This window comes from Lolium rigidum, chromosome 1 (genome assembly GCF_022539505.1).
Source record: "Lolium rigidum isolate FL_2022 chromosome 1, APGP_CSIRO_Lrig_0.1, whole genome shotgun sequence".
NCBI classification, from domain to species: domain Eukaryota; kingdom Viridiplantae; phylum Streptophyta; class Magnoliopsida; order Poales; family Poaceae; genus Lolium; species Lolium rigidum.
In genome coordinates, this window is record NC_061508.1 from 192,682,802 (window position 1) to 192,693,877 (window position 11,076).

Sequence of the window (11,076 nt, forward strand, 5' to 3'; positions counted from 1 at the left end):
TTGGCTATCCAAAAATAAATCATATGAGAGGATAATGATCTTGCCACATAGGATGAAAATATCTACATGACTTGCATCCCAAGCTTTGCCACCTCATGCTCAAAGGATTGCTATGTATGAGGGCATGACACCCAAGCACCTTACTCATCTAACCAACACAAGAGTCACCACCTATGTGTCATGATACTAGAGCTTGCCCAAGCCTATAAATAGAGCCACACCCTTCATCCCTTTGCTCATCTTGTAGCATGATACATGGGAACAAACACATAGAGCCACTCCATATGAATTAGCAGGATCAAGATGAAGAAGCTAGGAGGTGGAGGCATACCACAAGATGCAGGTTTATCCGATTTCCTGAAGAACAAGCTACAGAAGATACCAAGGTAGAATTCCTGGGGAAACCATATATTTAGAGGATCATATCATCATCTCTTGAGTAGGACCTTAGGATATTCCAAGACATTGAGAAGTGAGAGAAGTTATAATACTAACCATAGCCATGCTCATACAAGAATATTAGAAAAGTACTAATCCTAGTTGTTCAAGTCAATATTTGATCTTGGAGGTGAGAACCCTATTCCAATAGCAATACCTTAGGAAACCAATTCCATAATCATCACAACTTGGTATTAATTATAAACCCTAAGAATCTAGGATGAGTGTGAAGAGAGGAATACTAAAGAGGGATTAGTGAGGAATGAGTGGATCTTGTCTAATGTATGATTATACCTTGTAGATATAAATGATAAGTTAAACCCATGTGATTAATAGATCTCATCTATCACATAAAATAATAAGTATATCACTAGTAGTTAACCCAAACCAATCGTCATGCCTTGTATGGAGGAGTAATGTCATTAAACCTAAACCTTGTTTATCCAAACACTAGAGTAACCCTAGCTTATGCCCATATCAAAATACTAATTGTGTATCACATGAGAGATCACCACTAAAACCCTAGACCATATTTGAATCCAAGTATCATTCTGGATCATAAGTAAAACCCCGCCATGCCTCATGCCTATTTTATACCTCAAATAGTGAAGTATTACCAAAACCCTAAACCTTTTCACATAGGATCCAATCCACATAAAATAATATGTCCTAACTTGTGCATCATGGATCACAAGTATAAACCAAGCTATAGATCTAATGACTAAATGCCATTTGTTGATTGTAAAGTTTTTATCACCACTCTTCTTAAACCCTAAGAACTATTATACACATAAAATCATGAACCAATTACATACCTTTTTCCATTTGTTAAACTCTATCCATAATTCAACTATATGTGAGCAATCACTATGGTTAAGTAATAGAAAAATATAATATATTCACCATGCACATGTTCTAAATTTTAAAGCATTTAAACAGATTTGATATCTAAATTTAAAAGCAACTGAGATGAACCCTAAAATAATATCTATTTGAATCTTAACTTGTACCTAATAAGAACCAAAATCAATCAATTATAAATGGTTGTTTAAAAACAAAACAAGACAATGAGTATCATTATCAAATTGTTATGATATTCAAATAATTTAGTACCTGCAAAACAAAACAGAATTCAAATTTGAATTCAAACAACAAAATAGAAAATAGAAATATAAAATAGAATTTGAAAAGAAAGAAAAGAGAGGGAAACTCACCTATCCTGGACCGTGCAGCCCACCAAACTAGCCCAGCAAAGGACCAGGAGCAGCCCAGCCCGAACCAAATACCGTTTCGGTGTCTTTAAAAATCGTGCAAGGAGAAAAGCTTCATCGTCGTCTTCTCCGAGCACGACAGTGCTGCGAAGCCAGTAGGCCACGACCTCGGCGGCGATAAGGACGACCCCGGACGTCGCAAAACCCTCCAGAACTGCACCCAACTCTTCTCGCGTCCGAGCCTATCCGAAGATGTCAAGATTCGCGCCCGAATGCAACTCACTGTCGCCGTCGCATCTTCACCCCTGCCGCCGGCGAGATGACGCTTCTGACCACCTCGAGGTCTATAAATACGCCAGGAGCTCCGCACTGAAACCCTAGTGCCTCGCCACCCCTCTACTCCCTCTCTAATCTACCCAGACGCTCGCAATCATCCGCAACACCTCGCCGGAGTTGAGCACAAAGTCGACGGTGGAGGGCACCCTGGAGCTCAAGAAGTGGTCGAGGAGGTGCGCCTCGACATCGTCGTTCTACAGATCAAGCCGAGCATCCAGGGGAGGTCTGGGCGTGGCCAATTTCAGGATTTCCTTCTGCAGTACATCGTCGAAATCGGCGAAGTTGAGGTCGATTCCGTCTCCAATCGACACCGGTGTCTAGCTAGGAAGCACCAGGGTGAGCTTGCGCATCTCTGGAGCCTCTTACTGCTCTCTAGCATCAATCATAGCGCCCGATTCAATTCTTCGCCGGAGTCACCACCGCGGTAGAGCTCACCGGAATTAGCTCCGGTGATCCCCTCACCAAACCAACACCACCATCGTGTTCAGTAGCTCGAGGGGAGTCGGAAAAACCTAGTAGTCCGTCCTGGGGGTCACTAAAACGGCGGCGCCGTCCTCGCCTGGTCGCCGGCGTTGAGTGATACGTCTCCAACGTATCGATAATTTCTTGTGTTCCATGCCACATTATTGATGTTATCTACATGTTTTATGCACACTTTATGTCATATTCGTGCATTTTCTGGAACTAACCTATTAACAAGATGCCGAAGTGCCGGTTCTCGTTTTCTGCTGTTTTTGGTTTCGAAATCCTAGTAACGAAATATTCTCGGAATCGGACGAAATCAACGCCCGGGTTCCTATTTTACCCGGAAGCATCCAGAACACACGAGAACCACCGGAGAAGAGGCACAGGGCCACCAAACCCTAGCCCGGCGCGGCCAAGGGGGGCGCCCCCCTAGGGTGTGGGCCCCCCTTCGACCTTCCTGCGCCGCCTCTTCGCCTATAAGAAGCCCCTGGATCAGAAAACCCGATACCAATTGACGAAACCCACAGAAACCTGCCAGAGCCGCCGCCATCGCGAAGCCAAGATCCGGGGACAGGATCTCTGTTCCGGCACGCTGCCGGAGCGGGGAAGTGCCCCGGAAGGCTTCTCCATCGACACCGCTGCCATCTCCACCGCCATCTTCATCACCGCTGCTGCTCCCATGAGGAGGGAGTAGTTCTCCATCGAGGCTCGGGGCTGTACCGGTAGCTATGTGGTTCATCTCTCTCCTATGTAGTTCAATACAATAATCTCATGAGCTGCCTTACATGATTGAGATTCATATGATGATGCTTGTAATCTAGATGTCATTATGCTAGTCAAGTGAGTTTTACCTATGTGATCTCCGGAGACTCCTAGTCCCACGAGTGTAAAGGTGACGAGTGTGTGCACCGTGTGGGTCTCTTAGGCTAGATTTCACAGAATACTTATTCACTGTTGAATGGCATAGTGAGGTGCTTATTTATATTTCTTTATGATTGCAGCATGTTGTATCACAATTTATCTATGTGCTACTCTAGCAATGTGTTATTAAAGTAGTTTATTCCTCCTGCATGTGTGCAAAGGTGACAGTGCGTGCACCGTGTTAGTACTTGGTTTATGCTATGATCATGATCTCTTGTAGATTATGGAGTTAACTATTGCTATGATAATATTGATGTGATCTATTCCTCCTACATATGCATGAAGGTGACGAGTGTGCATGCTATGCTAGTACTTGGTTTAGTAGCGTTGATCTATCTTACACTAAAGGTTACTTAAACATGAGCATTATTGTGGAGCTTGTTAACTCCGGCATTGAGGGTTCGTGTAATCCTACGCAATGTGTTCATCATCCAACAAAAGTGTAGAGTATGCATTTATCACGTTTCGTTATGTGATCGTTGTTGAGAGTGTCCACTAGTGAAAGTCTATTCCCTAGGCCTTGTTCCTAAATACTGCTGAGTTACTACCGCTTGTTTACTACTGCTGCGTTACTACTACTTGCGTTACTACTGCTTGTTTATTGTTTTATTGCGTTACTCATTGCTGCAATACCACCACCATCAACTACACGCCAAGCACTTTTCTGGCACCGTTGCTACTGCTCATACTTATTTATACCACATGTATTTCACTATCTCTTCGCCGAACTAGTGCACCTATTAGGTGTGTTGGGGACACAAGAGACTTCTTGCTTTGTGGTTGCAGGGTTGCATGAGAGGGATATCTTTGACCTCTTCCTCCCCGAGTTCGATAAACCTTGGGTATCCACTTAAGGGAAACTTGCTGCTGTTCTACAAACCTCTCGCTCTTGGAGGCCCAACACTGTCTACAAGAATAGAAGCTCCCGTAGACATCAAGCACTTTTCACGGCGCCGTTGCCGGGGAGGAAAGGTAAAAAGGCTCTCATACTACGGTCTCAGGTAAAGTATTTTTCTCGCGCCGTTGTGTGTGTGCTCAAAGCTATTTCCTTTAGATCCTGCAATTGCATCTTTTTGTTTCTTGTTTACACTAGTTTGGCATAATGTACAAGAGTGAGCTTCTTATTCTATTTCCTGATTTAAAACATGGATTGTTTGATGCGAAAATTAAAAAACCTATGAAATCTTCTTTGCATGCTTGGTAGTAATATTAGTATGAACGCTTTGAACACCATTGTTGACAATAATATAGAAAGTTCTAAGCTTGGGGAAGCTGGTTTTCATGATATTTTTAGTCCCCCAAGCATTGAGGAGAAAATTTTCTTTGATGATACTTTGCCTCCTATTTGTGATGATAATGATAGTGGTCTTTTGGTGCCACCTACTATGGAGAGTAAATTTTATTGTGATTATACTATGCCTCCTACACTTGATGAGAATAATAATGATAGCTACTTTGTTGAATTTGCTCCCACTACAACTAATAAAATTGATTATGCTTATGTGGAGAGTAATAATTTTATGCATGAGACTCATGATAAGAATGCTTTATGTGATAGTTATATTGTTGAGTTTGCTCATGTTGCTACTGAAAGTTATTATGAGAGAGGAAAATATGATTGTAGAAATTTTCATGTTACTAAACACCTCTCTATGTGCTGAAATTTTTGAAGCTACACTTGTTTTATCTTCCTATGCTTGTCACTTTGCTCTTCATGAACTTGTTTATTTACAAAATTCCTATGCATAGGAAGCATGTTAGACTTAAATATGATTTTGAATTTGCCTCTTGATGCTCTCTTTTGCTTCACATACTATCTTTTGCGAGTGCATCATTAAAACTGCTGAGCCCATCTTAATGGCTAAAAAGAAAGAACTTCTTGGGAGATAACCCATGTGTTATTTTGCTACAGTACCTTGTTTTATATTTGTGTCTTGGAAGTTGTTTACTACTGTAGCAACCTCTCCTTATCTTAGTTTTGTGTTTTGTTGTGCCAAGTAAAGTCTTTGATAGTAAAGTAAGTACTAGATTTGGATTACTGCGCAGAAACAGATTTCTTTGCTGTCACGAATCTGGGTAAAATTCTCTGTAGGTAACTCAGAAAATTATGCCAATTTACGTGAGTGATCCTCAGATATGTACGCAACTTTCATTCAATTTGAGCATTTTCGTTTGAGCAGGTCTGGTGGCCTAATAAAATCCATCTTTACGGACTGTTCTGTTTTGACAGATTCTGCCTTTTTTTTCGCATTGCCTCTTTTGCTATGTTGGATGAATTTCTTTGATCCATTAATGTCCAGTGGCTTTATGCAATGTCCAGAAGTGTTAAGAATGATTGTGTCACCTCTGAACATGTGAATTTTTATTGTCCACTAACCCTCTAATGAGTTGTTTCGAGTTTGGTGTGGAGGAAGTTTTCAAGGGTCAAGAGAGGAGGATGATATACTATGATCAAGGAGAGTGAAAGCTCTAAGCTTGGGGATGCACCCGGTGGTTCACCCCTGCATATATCAAGAAGACTCAAGCGTCTAAGCTTGGGGATGCCCAAGGCATCCCCTTCTTCATCGACAACATTATCAGGTTCCTCCCCGAAACTATATTTTTATTCCATCACATCTTATGTGCTTTTTCTTGGAGCGTCTGTTTGTTTGCTTTTGTTTTTGTTTGTGTTTGAATAAATTGGATTACATCATGCTTGTGTGGGAGAGAGACACGCTCCGCTGGTTCGTATGAACACATGTGTTCTTAGCTCATAATATTCATGGCGAAGTTTCCTCTTTGTTAAATTGTTATATGGTTGGAATTGGAAAATGATACATGTAGTAATTTGCTATAATATCTTGGGTAATGTGATACTTGGCAATTGTTGTGCTCATGTTTAAGCTCTTGCATCATATACTTTGCACCTATTAGTGAAGAATACATAGAGCATGCTAAAATTTGGTTTGCATAATTGGTCTCTCTAAGGTCTAGATAATTTCTAGTAAGGTGTTTGAACAACGAGGAAGACAATGTATAGTTTTATAATGCTTGTAATATGTCTTTTATGTGAGTTTTGCTGTACTAGTTCATACTTTTGTTTGCTTCAAACAACCTTGCTAGCCTAAGCCTTGTATCGAGAGGGAATACTTCTCATGCATCCAAATTACTTGAGCCAACCACTATGCCATTTGTGTCCACCACACCTACCTACTACATGGTAATTCCCGCCATTCCAAAGTAAATTGCTTGAGTGCTACCTTTAAACAATTCAAAATTTATTACCTCTTATTTGTGTCAATGTTTTATAGCTCATGAGGAAGTATGTGGTGTTTATCTTTCAATCTTGTTGGGCAACTTTCACCAATGGACTAGTGGCTTCATCCGCTTATCCAATAATTTTGCAAAAAGAGCTGGCAATGGGATTCCCAGTCCCAAATTAACAAACTAAAAATAGACACTCCTCCATGGTATGTGATTGTTGGACGGCACCCGAAGGATTCGGTTAGCCATGGCTTGTGTAAGCAAAGGTTGGGAGGAGTGTCATCATAATAAAACTAAAATAAAAGGGCACTCCTTCATGGTATGAGATTGTTGGCAGGCACCCGAGGATTCGGTTAGCCATGGTTTGTGAAAGAAAGGTTGGAAGGAGTGCCATCCAAAAATAAAATAAAATGGGAGCCGCTCTTTGAAGGTTTGTCCGGCAAGGGGTTAGAGTACCCGCTACCATTCGTTGACAACAACAAACACCTCTCAAAACTTTACTTTTATGCTCTCTTTATGTTTTCAAAATCAAAGCTCTAGCACAAATATAGCAATCGATGCTTTCCTCTTTGAAGGACCATTCTTTTACTTTCATTGTTGAGTCAGTTCACCTATTTCTCTCCATCTCAAGAAGCAAACACTTGTGTGAACTGTGCATTGATTCTTACATATTTGCATATTGCATTTGTTATATTGCTTTGCATTGACAATTATCCATGAGATATACATGTTACAAGTTGAAAGCAACCGCTGAAACTTAATCTTCTTTTGTGTTGCTTCAATACCTTTACTTTGAATTATTGCTTTATGAGTTAACTCTTATGCAAGACTTATTGATGCTTGTCTTGAAGTGCTATTCATGAAAAGTCTTTGCTTTATGATTCACTTGTTTACTCATGTCATACACATTGTTTTGATCGCTGCATTCTCTACATATGCTTTACAAATAGTATGATCAAGTTTATGATGGCATGTCACTCCGGAAATTATCTTTGTTATCGTTTTACTGCTCGGGACGAGCGAGAACTAAGCTTGGGGATGCCGATACGTCTCCAACGTATCGATAATTTCTTGTGTTCCATGCCACATTATTGATGTTATCTACATGTTTTATGCACACTTTATGTCATATTCGTGCATTTTCCGGAACTAACCTATTAACAAGATGCCGAAGTGCCGGTTCTCGTTTTCTGCTGTTTTTGGTTTCGAAATCCTAGTAACGAAATATTCTCGGAATCGGACGAAATCAACGCCCGGGTTCCTATTTTACCGGAAGCATCCAGAACACACGAGAACCGCCGGAGAAGAGGAACAGGGCCACCAAACCCTAGCCCGGCGCGGCCGGGGGGGGCCCCCTAGGGCGTGGGCCCCCTTCGACCTTCTGCGCCGCCTCTTCGCCTATAAGAAGCCCCTGGATCAGAAAACCCGATACCAATTGACGAAACCCACGGAAACCTGCCGAGCCGCCGCCATCGCGAAGCCAAGATCCGGGGACAGGATCTCCGTTCCGGCACGCTGCCGGAGCGGGGAAGTGCCCCGGAAGGCTTCTCCATCGACACCGCTGCCATCTCCACCGCCATCTTCATCACCGCTGCTGCTCCCATGAGGAGGGAGTAGTTCTCCATCGAGGCTCGGGGCTGTACCGGTAGCTATGTGGTTCATCTCTCTCCTATGTAGTTCAATACAATAATCTCATGAGCTGCCTTACATGATTGAGATTCATATGATGATGCTTGTAATCTAGATGTCATTATGCTAGTCAAGTGAGTTTTACCTATGTGATCTCCGGAGACTCCTAGTCCCACGAGTGTAAAGGTGACAGTGTGTGCACCGTGTGGGTCTCTTAGGCTAGATTTCACAGAATACTTATTCACTGTTGAATGGCATAGTGAGGTGCTTATTTATATCTCTTTATGATTGCAGCATGTTGTATCACAATTTATCTATGTGCTACTCTAGCAATGTGTTATTAAAGTAGTTTATTCCTCCTGCATGTGTGCAAAGGTGACAGTGCGTGCACCGTGTTAGTACTTGGTTTATGCTATGATCATGATCTCTTGTAGATTATGGAGTTAACTATTGCTATGATAATATTGATGTGATCTATTCCTCCTACATATGCATGAAGGTGACAGTGTGCATGCTATGCTAGTACTTGGTTTAGTAGCGTTGATCTATCTTACACTAAAGGTTACTTAAACATGAGCATTATTGTGGAGCTTGTTAACTCCGGCATTGAGGGTTCGTGTAATCCTACGCAATGTGTTCATCATCCAACAAAAGTGTAGAGTATGCATTTATCTCGTTCTGTTATGTGATCGTTGTTGAGAGTGTCCACTAGTGAAAGTCTATTCCCTAGGCCTTGTTCCTAAATACTGCTTGAGTTACTACGCTTGTTTACTACCGCTGCGTTACTACTCTCGCGTTACTACTTGCTTGTTTCTTGTTTCTATCGCGTTACTCTATCGCTGCAATACCACCACCATCAACTACACGCCAAGCACTTTTCCGGCACCGTTGCTACTGCTCATACTTATTTATACCACCTGTATTTCACTATCTCTTCGCCGAACTAGTGCACCTATTAGGTGTGTTGGGGACACAAGAGACTTCTTGCTTTGTGGTTGCGGGGTTGCATGAGAGGGATATCTTTGACCTCTTCCTCCCTGAGTTCGATAAACCTTGGGTATCCACTTAAGGGAAACTTGCTGCTGTTCTACAAACCTCTGCTCTTGGAGGCCCAACACTGTCTACAAGAATAGAAGCTCCCGTAGACATCATTGAGCCAACGGCGAAAGGGACGTGTCCACCGCCACATCAGAAGCTTTGACTGGTCTTCTGCCCGCGTGGTAGTTGACTGGTCAAAGGACCCACCTGTCTGTGTCTAGGGGTAGAAATGAACCGGTATGTTTAGTATTTCGTTCAAATTTCAAATTCCAGAAAATAACTGAAACTTTGCTAAAATTTATAAAATTCATTTCAGCTCAGAAAAATATGAATAATATATCAAAATGCTCAAAAAAATAAACTCTATTCAAATGAAATATAAAATAAAAATGTGTGTCAAAATGAAAATTCAATTATTTTTAACTAATTAATTATTCTTTTCCATTTATTCAGAACACAATCTGAATCCAATAATTGGTTAAATTTAAAAATTAACTTTGCTATACAGTAACTAAGTAAAATGTTAATATTAATATTCTTTATCATGTTTTCATTAACTTAAATATTAGTGGTAATTCATAAACCCTAATTTGAAAATTGTTATTTTCTATTTTCTTAAATAATTACAAATTCTTGTGAAAACTAATAAAATGTCAAACCATTATTGATTTTGTTTCAAAGTAATTAGTAACCACACCTATATTGTCAATTATCATTTTAAGAGTTGTACCATAATTTAGAAACCCTAGTTTTAATTTAAGTAAGAATTTAATCCCATTATTTTATGTGTTCATCCTTAATTGTTGCAATCCTAAAACCTAGGGGTTTAGCCCATGTGAATCTATGAGCTTCACTTATACCTATAGAATCCTAATAAGAAACAAATTAATGCATGCTCATGATCTACTAAAATAAAACAAAACCACTTCACATGAAGTCATCATTTCATGTCTTCATTTTTGAATAAACCTTGTATGATCCACTAGTGCCACTTAATTGCAAACCCTAGCTTGCTAATCTCACATTGACACCATTGATCACCATACCACACCATTGAAATCAACCTCAATCATCAAACCCTAGTAGAACCATAAGATAAACCCTAGTACCAACCTTGTGTAACAATTCACATCACATGCTCCTATCCCACTAAACCCTACTTAGAAAGTAATAAACCACTTAGATTAGAAACCATTAGTGATTACTTAGTGAAGCAAATATGAAGCCATAGTAAACCCTAACTCATAGCAACACTTTGACCATCATTCTTTGATAGGATACCCATAATCAACCGTAGTAATAAACCTGCTAATACTTGTTACATATAGACCAATTCTATTTAAGAACCCAACTAGTCCCTATTAGAAAACTAAATGAATCTAAGAATAAACCCTAGAATCCATAGCTCCTATTTATAATAGTTCTTGTTCTTATTTAACCTGTTCTTCAAAAGTTATTCTTTTGAAATGTAAATATAAATCAAACCATAGAAGCCCTAGTTCTTATTTGAAATACTTATAAAATCTTAATCAACATGTTCTTCAAAAGTTATTCTTTTGAAGTATAATATAAGTGATCATCAACCATGTCATGTAGAACTTAAAATTGACAACTGTTCTTTACATTTTATTCCACTACTATCCTTTGTATGTATGCTTGTTATGTTGCATCATATTACTTGTGTATGATCTTAATATCACCAACTTTAATAAGAACCTTGTTTGAGAACCATCCTAAAATTAAGTGCAACACACATTAAAGAAATCTTTACAACTTATACATCCTAAATCATCGA